The sequence below is a fragment of the Amborella trichopoda genome, chromosome 9 (genome assembly GCF_054954075.1).
Source record: "Amborella trichopoda isolate Santa Cruz 75 chromosome 9, AtrichopodaSantaCruz75HAP2 v2.0, whole genome shotgun sequence".
NCBI lineage: Eukaryota > Viridiplantae > Streptophyta > Magnoliopsida > Amborellales > Amborellaceae > Amborella > Amborella trichopoda.
Window position 1 is genome coordinate 45,011,173 of NC_142344.1, and position 17,418 is coordinate 45,028,590.

The following is a 17,418-nucleotide window of genomic DNA, read 5'->3' on the forward strand; positions in this document are numbered from 1 at the left end:
GGCTCTGTTAGAACTATATTATGCAAATGATTGATATCACAAATCAATTGAAGTCTATAGACATGAAGATCCCGAGGGTTTTCTACTTCAGTTCATTCTCAACTCTTTGCTTCTACTTCAGTTCATGCTCAATTCAAGCTCGGTTTTAATATTCAGAAAGAAAGCTGAATTTGAATGACGTTCAAATTATGTGTGTTCAAGAAGAAAAAAAAGATTAAATCAAAACAAGCTAGAAGTTGTCCATTTAGCTAGCTCAGATAGAAAACGACCCTTTAGAGCATTAGAAAATAAAGGTACTGAGAAGCCTGTAAATTATCAACCAAAAGGGTCTGCTACTTAGATTTAGAAATAAAATAATCGGAAGGAAAGAAAATGCTATTGTTGCATAATGAAGGGACATTTGAAGAGAGACGGCCTCAAATATAAGAAGTGGTTGGAAAAGATTGGATTTTATTTATTTTTTAGTTTTAAGTAGGGATAGGAAGAGATAAGTTAAGAGGGCCTAGTCGGGTGTGTGATTTGTTTTGGGAAGATCTATCTTTTTAATTTAGGAAATAACATAAATAAGGTAAAGATCTTTTGGTTTAGGAAATAATAAGTGGTAGTTATCTTTTACTCTAATGTGGACGTTAGAAAGAGAAAATAAATAGCGATGGTACGTGAGAGACAGAAAAAGTGAGAAAATAGGGAAAAGAGATTGAGAGAAAGATAGGGGAAATACAAACTTTTTAGAGAGAGTTTGTTTTATTTGGGATTCTTTTTGTAGTTATTTCTTTATTTTATTTTATTTTATTTGGGATTCTTTTTGTAGTTATTTCTTTATTTTATTTGAAGTGTATTTGAAGGGAAGAGGTCCCTCATTGTAAACAGATCAGAGAATGAGAATCGAGTAAAATTGATCTTGATCTGAATTAAGAAAAGTTGATCTTGTGAAAAGATTGTTTTAGGGTGGATTCCCTTGCAGACCTTGAGAGAGGGTATTCTCTCAATCTTTTGGGTGGATTCCTTACAGACCTTGCGAGGGAGTATATTCTCTCAACTATTTTATTTATTTGTTTTTATTATTCCGGTTATTATTTTTTCTTGCATCAGTTGGTATCAGAGTCGTAAGATCTGTGCTGATATGGAGAGCCTTGAGATTTGTGATCTAATTATGGAAGATGCTCGAAGCAAAGTTCATGGCATTAACAAGCGGTTGCAACGATTGGATCAAAGATTTGAGAGACTCAAAGAAGACCTAATAGAGCGCATTAGCTGCAACGATTGGATCAAAGATTTGAGAGACTCAAAGAAGACCTAATAGAGCGCATTAGCAAAGTAGTAGAATAAGGTCTACGAGATTTCTTTCATATATTACAATCGAAACAAGAGGACGAAAAATATGAAGAGATAAATCTTGATACAAAAGGCGACGTCGATAGCCCAGATGGGCAGGAAATTACAAATATCAATTGTGCAGAAAAAGAAAAAATTTTGAAAATCAAATATGAAGAAGAAGATATGTGTGGTGCAGTATTCGAAATCCAACTGAGTCTGAAGGAGAAATCAAGATGGAGCTTGATATCTCAGTGTTCCACTTCAAGAAAAGCACAAAGCCTTTGATTAATGAGTCGGAAATTGAAGAAAACATACCACGGAGAATGGTGGGACTTCATCACCAACTTTCAAGAAGGCCTCTAAAATATTTAAGTTCTATAAGCTCAAGGTTGAGCTTCTCCCAACTTGGGGAGAATGATGCAAATAAAAATTGGAGCTTATTTAATTTTTATTTTTAATTAGGGATAGGAAGAGATAAGTTAAGGGGGCCTAGTTGGGTACGTGATTTGTTTTGGGAAGGTCTATCTTTTTAGTTTAGGGAATAACGTAGATAAAGTAAACATCTTTTGGTTTAGGAAATAATAAGTGGTAGTTATCTTTTACGCGAATGTGGACGTTAGAAAGAAAGAAAATAAGGATGGTACGTGAGAGAGAGCAAAAGTGAGAGAAAATAGGGAAAAGAGATTGAGAGAAAGATAGGGGAAGTACATACTTTTTAGAGAGAGAGAGAAACTTTATTTTATTTGGGACTCTTTTTGTAGTTATTTATTTATTTTATTTGAAGTGTGTTTAAAAGGAAGTAGTCCTTCATTGTAAACAGATCAGAGAATGAGAATCGAGTAAAATTGATCTTGATCTTAATTGAGAAAAGTGGATCTTGTGAAAAGATCTGAATTGAGTAAAGTTAATCTTGTGAAAAGATCGTTTTTGGGGTGGATTCCCTTGCAGACCTTGAGAGAGTATAGTCTCTCAACCTTTTGGGGTGGAGTCCTTTGCAGACCTTGAGAAAGCGTATATTCTTTCAACTATTTTATTTATTTGTTGTTATTATTTCGGCTGCATGAGTTTTGAATCTTGTTTAGTTGATGTTCCCTCAAATACTTTGTAGATTGATACCTGATGGCCTCTACTCGTATTTGTAACACTATGCATGTATTCATCGATAGCCGAAAGCTTATTGATGGGGAACAGAGGCTTGTGATGGCAAATGGAGTTGAAGCAGAAATAAAGGCGATAGCAGTAGTTAGATTAATTCTAGATGGTGATTTTGTATTGGACCTAAAAGATATTCTTTATGCGCCAACAATTATGAATCTTATTTTAGTAACCAAATTAGATATTTGTGGTTTTAATTTTAATTTTGGTAGTGGAAATTTGTCCTTATTTCATAATAATAAGGAAGTTGTGGGTTCTGAAAATTATGTGATGGTCTCTATAAATTTGAATCATGTTTTTGCTCTTGAATCTCATTTATTCTTGCATGTGTGGTGTGAAACATGGAAATGTAAAGGAGTATTTATTTAATGTGGCATAGAAGGCTGTGGCACATCTTAAGAGAAAGGCTGCAGAGATTAGTCAAGGAAGGAGTATTGGGTGCACTAGATCTTACAGATTATGATATTTGTATATACTGCATTAAGGGAAAAACTGCGAAATGCAGAAAGAAAGGGGCAACCAGGAGTTCTGAATTATTAGGGGTATAGTTGCTCAATATACTTTGCTGGTGACAAAGAGCAAAATGGGGTGGGTTAAAGGAGAAATCAGACATTAAAGGACATGGTAAGTAGTATGGTTTGTAACTCAATTTTGCATGTTTCTCTATGGGGAGAAGCCTTGAAGATTGTTGTTTATATAATGAATCTTGTTCCTATTAAAGTTGTGCCAAAGACCCCATTTGAGAATGGACTGGAAGGAAGCTCAGTCTAAGACATTTGTGTGTGGGGATGCCCTGCAGACGGTAGATTCTATAACCCTTTAGAAAAGAAATTAGATTCAAGGACTATAAGTTGTTACTTCATTGGTTATCGTGAGAGGTCTAAGGGCTTCAAATTTTATTACCCATCTTGAGTGCTAGAATTGCAAAGACTGGAAATGCTAAGTTTTTAGAGGATTTGGACATTAGTGGGAAAGAACAACCTAAGAAGTTTGTTTTTGAGGAAGAGAGAGCTCTGATACCCATTCTGATTAGACATGTTGTTGTTATTATTCCTCTGTTGGTTTATTCAAACTAATTCGCCAGGTGAAAACCCAATCATTGAGGAGCAAGTACCAACAAAAGAGGTTGTAGCATAACCTATTGGTGAATCACGACTGAAAAGATATAGAGAAAGGAGATTTGCATCTCCAGATTACTATAGTTTATTTGCAGGAGTGTGGTGATTTTGTTATTGGTTTAGAAACTGATCCTGAAAGTTTTGTGGATGCTTGGAATAGCTTGCATTCCACTCAGTGGATGGAGGCCATGTTTGATGAGCTAAGTCAATGGATCAAAACCAAGTTTGGGAATAAGTAGAATTGCTTGAAGGCACTAAACCAGTTGGGTGCAAGTGGGTGTTTCAGACCAAATGATACACAAAAAATAGTAATTACAAGGAAACTTTCTCTCGAGTATCAAAGGCTGATTCTTTTAGGATTATCATGGCACTTGTGCTGCATTTTGATCTTGAATTACACTCATATACATGTAAGGACAACTTTCTTTAATTGTAAGCTCCATGAAGCAGCCAGAAGGGTTTGAAATAAAAGGATGAGCACTTAGTTTGTCAGCTAAAAAGGTCTATTTGTCGACTCAAACAGGCATCAAGGCATTGGTACCTCGAATTCGACAACATGGTACGGTCTTATGGACAAATGCATTTACAGAATTTCAGTGGGAGCAAATTTATTGTTTTGGTTCTATATGTAGATGACAGTCATCTCGCCAGCAATGACATTCATATTTTGCATGAAACAAAACATTTTTTATCTAAGAACTTTGAGATGAAGGGCTTGGGTGAAGCTTCATGTGTGATTCACATTGAAATTCATTGATACATTCATACATATACCGTTGTCGTGAATGATCCAGGTCGGTTGCCTTTTATCCACATAATGCATACAGCTCTTGTTTCTGGTTGGGCCGATTCGATGGCTCTTATATGAATTAGCTGTTTTTTATCCCTTTGATCTTGTTTTTGTTCCAATGTGGACAAGGTATGCTCAATATACCCTTCATGACCCATTTAGGAATAACCAATTCATGGGATAGGTAGAGTATCATTGGAAGAACAATAACGAATCCGCGTATTTGGAGTTATGAAGGTGTGTTCCGGACACATATTGTGTTTTCTGGTTTGTGCTTTTTGGCAGCTATCTGGCATTGAGTGTATTGGGATTTAGAAATATTATGTGATGAACGTACAAGAAAACCCTCTTTGGATTTGCAAAAAATCTTTGGACTTCATTTATTTCTCTCAGGGGTGGCTTGCTTTGGGTTTGGCACATTTCATGTCACAGGTTTGTATGGTCCTGGAATATAGGTGTCTAATCCTTATGGACTAATGGGAAAAGTGCAATTTGTAAATTCGGCGTGGTGTGTTGAAGGTTTTGATCCTTTTGTTCCGAGGGGTATAGCTTCTCATCATATTGTGATTGGGACATTGGGTATATTAGCAAGTTTATCGGAAGCTGGCCGAAAATCTGAGTTTATCGGAAGCTTGTCCAAAATTCCCAATAAAGTAGATTGTTCTGATTACATGGGTAATAATATGGAGAAAGGAGGATTATTCAGAGTAGGCTCATTGGACTACGAAAATGGAGTAGTTGTTGGGTGGTTAGGGCACCCGATCTTTAGAGATAAGGAAGGGCTATATATATATATATATATTGATGCATCAAAAGTTTCTATTTTGGTATATGTATACATAAGGATAACATAATATAATGTTTTTGACCGCTTTTAGGCAGGTAACGGATTCATCATATCATAAGTGTTTGTCCATCATAAAGACATCTATCATAAAGGTTACATATAGGAAGTCGTAGAAGTGATGATGTTAATACTATAACCATGAACAACATTATGTTAAATGCAATTGGCCTTCATGATTTGGTATTAGTAGTTATCAGTGGTTAGAGTCTTGATTTTGAGAGAGCATTTTGCATATGTTTAAATTGGGGATGTATTTTCAACTATAATTATTAGTAGCCCAAGTGGGAGAATGTTAGAAAATATTTTAAATTATAGTCCAATAATAATTTGAAAAGTAATGTTGTCCGGCTATCCAATTTAAAGATAATTATCATTAATAACCATTTCCTTCCACTATTTCTTAAGGATAACTTCCCTATGATGGGTTGGGGCTAGGAAGAAAAGAAGGATATATAGAACGTGACATGTCGGTCCCATCTCTTGCTCACTCTCCATAAAGAAGTTCTCCATCAAGCTTGAAGGAGAAAAGATGTCAAAGCGAGTTTACCTATTTGAGATCAGAACTAAAAATCATTTTATTTTCACTAGATCATGACATGTATATTTAGATATGTTGATTTTATTTTTGGGAAATCATGAACGATCCAATGGAAGTTACAAGGAAAGTGAGGAGGCTTCTCACGTTGCCAGCCTTTGGATGCGTCTCTCTGTCACATGCCCCTTTCTTCATTCTCACTATAGCGCGCTCTCTTTCTCTCTCTCATCCACCTCTCTATTTACCCAATTTTCTGTGCTATTTTGCTAAATTTTTGTAGAAGCTTTGATCATCACGGCCTTCAATGAGTTCTAGGGCATTGATAATCTTTGGTTGCTTTTATTTGAGCCTTGTGGTTAGAATACAGAGAAGGAATAGAAGTGAGAGAAACAATGTGGAGAAAGGGCCTTGTTTCCCCCACCCCGCTGAGTAATGTGAGAGGAGCTGGGAAATTAGGCCGAGAGAAGCAATAGAGTGAGAGGTCTCTTTCTAAAGAATGAAGGGGCAATAGTGGAGAAAGAATAGAGAGAGCAAAGCACTATCAGAGAGGGGATCGAGGCAATAGATTGAGAAACAAGAGGGAAGGAGAGGTGGGATTCTCTTCAGAGACGGGAAGATGGGGCAACAGATAGAGAAACAATATAGAGAACTAGATTGGCCTTATCCATAAAGATCAAGAAGCCACAGAAACTGGTCTATTCAGCCCCTCAAGAGAGAAAAAAGTGGCAAACAACAAATTTATAGAGATTGTCCATTCTTTTCTTGTCTTTGTGATAACAGAAAGCATAGAGAGGAAAGAGAAATATATAGAGAGATTCTTCTCTTTTTCCCTTTCCGTTTCAAAAAATTAGGAGGCCTCCATCGTCGATTGCATGTGCCTTTTGTCTGAGCTGTATAGATACCTTTCGCCCTATTGCTGGGCTCATTTGTAGTGTCCTCTTTTGAGAGAGAGAGAGACGGGTGGTGCCTGTTTGGAGAGAGAGAGAGATGGTTCCCTTTTTTCCACCAGAGCGATTTAGAGAGAGAATGAAGAGGTACTGAGTGGCGTAATTTAGTGGGGAAGTGTTTTCTCGATTAGTTAGTGAGGGAGAGGGCACACCCTATTTCTAGAGGTCGACAAAGGAATAAGGGAATATAGTATCCTCCGATGTCCAAAAATTGCCGATTCAAGTTGGAATCGACTGATGAGACCGGGGAAGGCGTAGTTGATTTGGTTTCCATACTATATCGGGAACATGCTATTTCCCTCCAAAAATCGCCGAATCCATCATAGATAATTGTGTAAAATAAACTACATATTTATAGATCTAAGAACCTAATAAATATGTAAATCTGTTTTGGATAGTTGTTTATGATTGTCCAAAAACGAGAATGTAAATTAACAAATTTAAACATAATTGCTATGATCTAGTAAAAAGACAATGACATCTAGTTCTGATCTCAAAATAGATGAAACGATCTTTACCTCTTTTCTCTTTCGAACTTGATGATGAACTTCTTTATGGAGAATGAGCAAGAAACCATCATGTTATATGTTATGTTTTTTTTCTTATTTTTTACTCTAACCCAATTATAGGATGGTGGGAAGTGGTTACCAATGATCATTATTTTTAAATTGGATAACCATCTCACTTAAATTGCAGACAATATTACCTTTTGAATTATTATTCGACCACAAACTTAAAAATATTTTCTAACATTTTCCCACTTGGGCTAACAATAATTATGGTTGAAAATACATCATCAACTTAGGCATATGCAAAATTCTCTCTCAAAATCAAGACTTTGATGATCGAAACAATTGAGACAAAATCATGAAGGCTAATTTATTCTATAAATAACACAATTCAGTTCCATGGTTATAGTATTAACACCATCACTCTATATGGTCTCCCACAGGTAACCTTATGGTGAATGTCTTTATGTTGGATAGAAACCTTATGATATGGTAAGATCCATATCCCACCTAGTGCCTTGATTAGCACATGGCTTAGGGACACGTGTCCTTTCAAAAAAACAAATCTATATCCCAACTAAAAGTGGTCCAAAACTTTATATCATGTTATCCTTATTTCTGCATATACCAATACTTCGATGCATCAAATATATATAAATCTCAAATTGTACGAGTGTCAAATACTATATGCTAGCAATATGACACCCACTAGCCAAGTGCATTCCATATGTTTGTTAAGATGATACACACAACATGCTCTACAAACAATTTGGGAGTCAAGCCCTTGGTCATTGGATAGGATATCAGTAGTTTTGTACTGATGTTCTCAATGGACACTACAAATAATTTTTCAGAACCCACAGCACACATATTATAAAATATGGAGAATTTTACGTTTCCAAAATTGAAATTAAAACCACAAGTATTTAGTTTTGGTGTGATATAATATTACACTTAACAATTAACGCATAAAGCGTATTTTTTAGGTCTAATATAAAACCACAATCTAGAATTAATCTAACTAATATCGCCTTTATTTCTACTTCAACTCTATAGGCCATCACAAACCTCCATTCCCATCATTGACTCTTTGTCTGTTAATGAATAGCTGCATATAAGTGGATACCCCAGTATCAATCCACGAAGTATTTAAGGGAGTATGAACTAAACAAGATTCAAAACACACAAAGGATATATTACAACATTTCTTTTTTAAACACTTCTTATATCTGAGGCAGTTTCACTTCAAATGTGCATTCTTACTGCAAAAGTAGTACTTTCTTTCTTTCCGGCCATGTTGTTCTTAAATTTGAGTAGTAGTCCATTTTGGTTCCTAAATTTGAACATCAATCTATCTCCACCATTTTTTCTAAGCAAAGTAAGCAAGCTTGAACTGATCATACTGCGCAAGCAAAGAGTTGAAAATGAACTGTACCAAAAACCTTATGAGATTTCCATGTCCATAGTTTTCAATTGATTTGTGATATCAATCATCTGCATAATATGGTTTGAAACAAAGCTATGACTATCATACCTTATGGTCAACAACCTGGTTATAAGAGTGTTTGCTAAGGCTTTAGTAGGACATATAAATTGTTCTTGTACTTTGCTCATGAAACTCTTAGCCTTATCCTCATAAGGAATAGCACCTCATATAACCAGTAGATCCCTTCATAATCATGAGTATTATCTTGTTGGACTTTTCCGATTTCTCATATTGAGCTTTCTTTTTGGGAGCTCTTGTTCTTGGGTTTGGAAGGTTCATCTTCACGAAAGGTTAAATCAAGATCTGAAAATGCATAGAGTGATCTCAATATTTTGCTTCCAATAAGGGAAGTTAGATCCATTCAAAGTTTCGATTCTGATTAAAAATGCAAGAGGATTTAGGGCTGCCATGATTTTTAGACATTCATGTTCACACGCTATATTTTCCCATACAATTAAGGAAGAACATTCCATAAAATATTAAAATCAAGTGCCCTTAGTGAATCAATTCATCATCACAACCCCTCGTTAAGGCCGAGATTATGACACGCAAATGACCTCATGTTAGTGAACAATCAATCCTTATGTTCACCATGGGGTTGGTTGATCATAAACATTATATACATCAAAGACATTACTCCTTTGGGTTTAAGTGTCTTTTTTGTCTATAATGTTCACGCCAACTACTCTATTCCGCCAAGTCGCATTGATAAAAAAACCACCTTTGGGTTTGATTTCTATCTGTAGTAGCTCAACACCAATATGTGGTCTCCTTGATGATTCATACAAAATAATTTTTTAGACATACTTTCTTGGTTGGTTTTAAAAATAAGGAACACCTACCCTTTTATTTACTATTTATTTATTTATTTATTTTTGTACCAGGTTGAACTAGCCAAATCTACCTGTTGAAGGTCCAAAAGCAATTATCTCATATCCAAATTCTAGCCAACCCACATAAAATAAAACATAAGTTCCCACAGTTCTCATGGATATGTCATGTTAAATGTTATAAATTGTACATCGTGTCTAGTGAATCATGGAACCTATTATCAAGTCACAGACAAACATGACTTATTCTATCAAGTTAACAGGAAAACGTGACCTCTACTCTCTTACAATGATTTTTAAGAAAAGATTTTGATTTGAATGGATATGGTAGTTCTTTTCTATAAAAGAAATAATAAGCATCATATTTCCCACAAAAAGAAAGTTCCATATTAGGTTTTCATTCGGGTGCCGTTTGTATAGAGTCGAGGCTCTAAACAATCAATGTAAAGTGCACCTTCAAATAGTGCCGAGAAATGTGGTTTCAATACTGAAAATATTTGTGATAGCTTTAAAATATATTTTCATCTTCAATTAGAAAAGTAGAGTAGAATAACCAGGTTTATGAAAACGTGAAAATCTGGAAAATTGATGAGCATTATAAGATACACTATTTTCCATACCTAAAATCTATTATTTTTTCTTATGTCCATGCATCTTGATGTCGAGATGATCAATTTGAAAATATTTGAACATTGAAACCAGGTGGTGCCTCGGCTCTATATGAACTTTTTCCTTTCCAAAAGCCATCCTTTGTCTAGTTGGATCGGCACACTTGAGCATTCATGGCTAGTAGCATACAAACCATTTATGAGATTCAATCAACAATGGACGCCCATTTTATTTGAACGAATCATAAAACTGAGCAAGGTTGCTCAGATTATTTCCTCGTAAAAGGAAGCTTTGCATGAGCTTAACTTCCTTTAGAGCAGGGATGCATGGAGCAATCAATAGCCCACATACGACAACTAGGTATTTAAATACCTAGCTGGCCTACGAAACTTTTATTGTTTGTGGTATTCTGAACAAGCCAACCATGTTCCTAGTACAACACTTAAAAATAAGCTGCATATTTATAAAAAACTGAAAAATATGTTAATATATCTGGGATTGTTGTTCTTGATTTCTGAAAAACGAGAATAGAAATTTAACAGATCTAAATATACATGCTGTGATCTAGTTCAAGGAAAACCTTTAGTTCTGATCTCTAAACAAGTGAATCGCCTTTAACCTCATTTCTTCTCCAAGTTTGATGGAGAACTTCCTCATGGAGAATTAGCAAGTAAGATATATCATATTATATATCTCTTTTTATTTTTTTTTCGTTTTAATCCTAGCCCATCATAGGAAAGTTATCCTTAAGGGAGAGTGGAGAGGTGATTACCAATGATTTTTATCTTTATATTGGATATCCATCTCATTTAAATTGTAGATAATATTACTCTTCAATTTATTGTTAGAACAAAAACTTCGGAATATTATATAAAAAATCAAAACAAAAACTTCGGAATATTATATAAAAAATCAGTGGTTTGTTGGCTCTTTTCAATGTTTTTTTAAAAAAAAATTAGTGGTTTGTTGGCTTTTTTTCAATTTTTTTGGATAATTCAATAGGAAAGACAGGCTTCTACCCATTTTTAGTGGTGGGAATGAAAACCACTTTTTAAGTAGATATGGAGTTAGCGTTTTTTGAAGGTATTAGAGGGGATGTTGTTTTAGTGGTGGGAATGGAAACTACAAAGTGGTGACTAGGGTGTAGGATGCTACCACCACAACCCCAGCCCCTTGGCTTTTTTCAAGTTTTGGATCTTTTTTATCCACTTGCTCACCTTTGTTGGAATATCATGGGTGCAAAATCATTCAGAAATGGAAAAAAAATGTGCTGTTTGCAATTGAATCACTTAGCTGAAGATTCTCCTCCTCAATTTGCCGATTGCAATTCGTTTTTTTTTTTTTTTTTCGTCTGTTTTGAAAAAGTTTTGCTTTTTTAAAATATATATATATATATATATATATAAAAGCTTTAATTTCGTTCCAAATTGTATGTATTATAATTCTCATTACAAAACCCTGTAAATTTGATAAAGCGAGTTCAAAACTTTAAATACCAAGGAAGTGAGGACTCCAAAGTTTTTTCTTTTTTTAATTCAAGAAAAAAAAATAAAAAATGAAGTGGGGATTTAGAGTTTGAAACCTTCATCTTTAAGTATGACTGCCTTATTTTGAATCGATAGGTTTATATATGGAAAAAAAAATGTTGAGGGAGAAAGGCTTTGTCGTTGGAAATATGGAAAATGTGAAATTAACTTTTAGTAAATTTTTATTATTTGTATTTCATAAATTTTTTAGTTACTCCATAATTAGGAGTGCCTTTTTTCTATTATTTGGGATCTGGTACGCCAGTATGCTCTATCCAGGGCTATACGTTCAATGAGGCCATAAGTTCCCATATCTCTTTTCACTACTTCTAACCAATGTTCAAAACAACCGATCAGGTTGATTAGTCGGTCTTAGCCCGATCCGATGAGTCTAATTGATTCTGACTAGATCGACCGATTGGTGTCTCGATTTTTTTAAAAAAATGCAATTTCTATATAAACAAATCCCAAAAAAATTGTAAAAAATGCTTAAAATTTACATGTATTATTGTTTTATATTGTCACATTAAAAAGCAAAAAAATATATATATATTATAAGAATAATTGGATTTCGAAGAATATGATTAGGCATCTGAAGCAATACTTTTTCAGTGATCAACATATAATAAATATATATTAATATTATATATTAAATAATATGTAATCAATATATATTTAATATAAATTACATTAATAAAATAAAAATAAATATATAATATATAATATATAATATATAATATAATATGATATAATATTATAAAATAATATACTATTTCAACTCAAGACCATGTTTGGTTTTTGGAAAATTGTTTCATATAGTTTGGACCACATTTCTACAATATGCGGTCCAAAGGTATAAAGCATCAATCTTAAAGATGGATGCAAATAGGTAGTCCATCTAAAACCAATTGTAACTAACAATCCAAATGTTTTCTTAATATAATTATTATTTTCGGTTTTCAAATTTATTTTTTTACTTTTCATATTCATGATCTCCATCTTAAAGATTATATATTCTCTGAAAAATATAATCAAATTGTATTTAAAAAATATGTTTAATGCCAAGCCTGCGTTTCTATAATATGAGGGTTGGCCGCATAGAAACTGTGTCCTTGTTTTTTGGGTATTTTGGAATTCAAATAAAAATATAGGTAAAATGTGAAATTGTTCGTCTCTTTGTAATAATTTTGATAAATTTCCATCTCTCTCTCATATCTTTGTCTATGTGCCCCTCAAGTGTTGGTGGTGTAGGTATTAAATTGAAGATCAAATAAAATGAACAATGAATAAATTTTATATCCCCCAAGTTGAGGGACTTATGGACACCTGACCAACTCTGACGCGTCTGAGTCCACTTGCCCAAGGCGGCAAACCTTGCAGTTAGCAAATAAAAACTTTGTAATAATATATAAAGTTTTAAGTAGAGAAATAGAACAATAAGGAAAAGAAAAAAAAGGAGAAATATACAAAAAATGTTATAACGACGGCTTTGTAGACTCTGCACTGTGATATTGCACTTATCAGCCAACTTTTAGATCAAATTGTCGATTGGTGCAATAATCGGTCGTTAGTCCGATCAATCGGGCGATGATCCAAAGTTGGTCGACCGATTTTTTTTAAAAAATCGACCGATCTTTTAAACACTGCTTCTAACTATGTCCTTTTGGGACTACCCATTGCCCTTTTTGAAACTTCAACTTGAACCAACTCTCACTTCATAACATGTGTTGTGCTGGGTCTATGCTGCACATGACCAGCCTACCTAAGTCTACTTTATCTCATTTTATCTCCTATTGAATCCCACTTAAATTCTCCGAATGTATTCATTTCGGATTTTATCCATTCTTGTATTGTGACTCATCCATCTCAACATCCTCATCTCAGTTACACGTAAACATATGAGTATGTTTTCTTTTGCTGGCCCACATTCTTCACCATAAACCAAAGCGGTTTCACAATTGTATAGAATTTCTCTTTCAGCTTCATTGGTATGCGGTGATTTGGTTGTACATCTCTACTTCTCCCATCCAGCTCTAATTCTATGTGCGACATCTTCATAAATTTCTTCATTTTTCTTGATTATCGATCTCAGATATCGAAAAATGTGTTTTTTTTTATATTTCATGGCATCAATCTTAACTACTTCTAAGTCTCTGCATCTATTATTACTAAACTTACATTTCATATACTCTGTCTTAGTTCGGTTAATTTTAGATACTTTTGATTCTAGAGCATCTTTCTATCGGGAGTATTTTTAGCTATAATACATGAGTAAGTACACTTGGAGAAATTTACATACAAGCCCGATTGTATAAAGAGATTGTTGAATCCTCATCACTTCAGAAAGTCTATTTAAGCTCATTTCTCAAGGATTGAGAGGATAGATTGTTGAATCCACACATGCTTCTTTTTTTTTGCATTTTCCCATCTTTGTGCATGATAAAGAGAGGGAGAGACGAGAGTGACGCCACATACTTATTGCATTGGCAGTCAAGAGATAGGCCCACTGATAATGCCATCTTTTATTATGTAGTGTAAAGATCATCAAAGAAAGAGAAAACTATTGATTACTTGACTCACTTGAAGCTTCAGTTCGAGAACGAGCAGATCATTGGACAATATTCCTGCATATAGTTAGGTATATGGGCCCCTATATGCCCATTGGTAGTGACATTATCCATTTATCCATATATTTTCCTTTTAGATATGTGAATGTTAAGCTTCAAGGCCCGAACCAAGGGTGTACTACCTTGCATATAGGGTTGATGTAAATTGTAACATGAATTGAAAGTTTTTTAAACTCCTCACGTACCAAGTATATATATAAATTTTTTTTTGTTTCCAAAATATGAAACTTAAGGGAGAATTTGGCCTTGATTGTGTTAATTATCTGGTTTATTTCTCTAATAAAAATTCACAATTATATATATATATATATATATATATATATATATATGAGCAATGATATCATGCAACCACTGTATAGTAATATGATGCAACAACGTTAAAAAACTATCCTATGGCCATTTGTTTGATCCAAATTTTGAAATATGCACTCTTTTCATTCCAATGAACAATCACAAAAAACGAAAAAATTGAAAACACAATCTAGAAAGTATTTTTTTAGCCCAATTAACATAGGTCGTTCATTTTGACGAGATGCTTACAATTAAGCTTTAGAAGGATTTTTTTCATTTCCAATTTTTTTAGATGGCTTTATTATCATTAGATGAACAATGTTAAAAAATAAAAAAATGATTTTGAGTTTATAAAGGCTAAGATCTTGAAATCTACAAAATGAATGGTTTATATTCGTTTTTGGAAATGACTCATTTTAACCATATCTAGGGTTCAAATTGAAATTTTTTTTTTTAAGATTGATTATTGAGATGACGAGAATATGTGTGCAAAATTTGGAGTCATACAAATACTACAAATATGATTTTCGAGAAGTTTCATTGCATTGTAAAGGTCGTATCTCCCCTTGTAATCTTTACTTGCAAACTAAAAAACTATGAGTTCCCATTCAGATAAGGAGTTATTTTGGATGGCAAGTATAACTCCTATTAATAAAAATATGAGTTGACTTAATAGGACACACGTCATCATCTTTTGAAAGATACTTATCGTAAACCCAACCAATTATTAATGGGTCGTTGACACTAGCATATCCAAATCAAGATTTTGCATATCTAGGTTTTGATCGTTCGGGAGTAGTTTTCAAGATCACATCCTGAATATCCACATCCTCAAAACTATTCATATCTAGCATTTGCGAATTTAAAAAAAAACTAAAAATGAGCAAATGCAAGGTTTTGAGAAAGCTAGCTTTTAGTGTAATGTGTGCCTCCTCCCTTTTTCATTCTCCTTCCTCATAATAATGATATTATTCTATAGTTATAATATTTTATATTGGAAAAAGTTTATATAAGATTGCAACATTAAAATGTAGAAATAGAGATGCGCATCAAAATTCATTGAAAATATTGTTTTAATGATGAAAAGTGCTCTAATTAATCATCTCGCCATCGAGATGTATGAATATGAAGAAAAAAAAGATTTTCAGTCCTAAAGAGATTTTCAGTCTTAAAAATAGTATATCTTGCAATACATTATCTAAGACCGTCTATTTTCAAGATTTTTATATGTTTATAGATCTACTTGATTTTAACCATTTTTGAAGTTTAAAATTGTATAATTAGATATAAAAAGAGATTTTAGATAATCCTATGAATTTTTTACACCAAAATTACATGTTATAATAAAATTTGGAGGTGCACCTTAATTGGATTGTTTAAGGTTGCAACCTTATAGAAACCACACCTTTTTATATTTAATATCTAATATAATAATTATTACAATTATATATTTAATATTTACTATTATTATTAAAATTATTATAATTATTATAATTATTCTAAATATTTATCATAAAATATCATCAACATTATTAATATGAGTAATGATCCTATGAGACCCTCCTATACCCATGTGTGTAGGACTCCAAAGGATCATCATTAAATTTGGCACAGATATCTAGAAAAGTCAAGTCTCACACCCATATGATAATTTTTCTAGAGGTCTGTGCCAAATTTAATGGTGATCCTTTGAGGTCCTACACATATGGGTGTGGGAGGGTCTCATAGGATCATTACTCTATTAATATTAGTATTCATATAATAATACTATAACATTATGTTAAAACTGATAAAAAGAAATTAAATTATTATATAATCATCATAATTATAATATCAATATATAATTATAATATTTATTATTATCATTATTATCATTATCATTATTATTATTATTATTTCTGCTACTACTACTATTCCAAATATTTACCATTAAATACCATAAACATTAGTAATATTAGATTATAATATTGTAAAATAAATATATTATAATGTAAAACATATAATATCATAATATTTTTATTATGGGAGAATCTGAGGTCAAGCCACTATTTGACAACTGCAGTAAACACCAATTGCCTAGATTGAATACGGCTCGATCCAATAGTCACGATTGTATTTCGTATTTTAATTTTAATTTTTTTTTAAAAAAATCCAAATCATTTGAAATTTGGAGCGTCGTTTATTTAAAAATAGTAGAATCTATTAAACATATCAAAACAATAATTCACGAAACATAAATGGGCCGAAATACCCTGTAAATTTTGAGGGTATTTTGATCACAATATATTTTACAAATTATTTTTTTCAAAATTTTTTTAAATGCATCTTGATGAGAAGAGTGAACATTTAAAATTTCACGTGATATAGATTTGTGAAAAAAGTATAAAATTTATATTATGAAATACAATCGTGATTGTTAGATTGACCCATATTTAATCTAGACCGTTGGGCTTACTAATCAAATAGAATAAAATTATTATTAGCATGATATTATAATATAAATATAATATTTATTTGTATTATTATTATTATTATTGTTATTATTGTCATTATTATTATAATTGTTGTTGTTGTTATTATTATTATTGTCATAATAATAAAATTATATAATTTATGCATATTATAAATATGGAATTGTATATAATGAGACCATTTACCTTCGTATAGGGATGTCACAATTTCTTATAACGATCCAATGTGAAATCTGATAGCTTGGGTTTGTTACAAAACTCGAAAAAACAAAATTTTGAACTTAGAGTTCGGTCAATGAAATAAATGCATCCACTCAATTTCACATCCAACTGTTAAGATTAATTGCAACCATCTTATAC

General features: G+C 32.7%; 1 protein-coding gene across 25 annotated transcripts in view; it reads left to right on the forward strand.

Moving 5' to 3' along the window:
• The window catches only part of LOC18426293 (vesicle transport v-SNARE 13), a 41,530-nt gene extending 27,014 nt beyond the window's left edge, over positions 1 to 14,516 (forward strand). For 8 of the 25 annotated variants that reach the window (XM_088847910.1, XM_088847925.1, XM_088847915.1 and 5 more), the window contains one exon: positions 2,484 to 2,735. The gene's annotated coding sequence lies outside the window, so the exon portion shown is untranslated. Of the gene's footprint in view, positions 1 to 2,425; positions 2,736 to 5,632; positions 5,923 to 9,588; positions 9,858 to 14,202 lie in introns of those variants that run through there. The other 17 variants (XM_088847913.1, XM_088847926.1, XM_088847898.1 and 14 more) reach the window with 4 other exon arrangements.
• Positions 14,517 to 17,418: the final 2,902 nt, after the last annotated feature.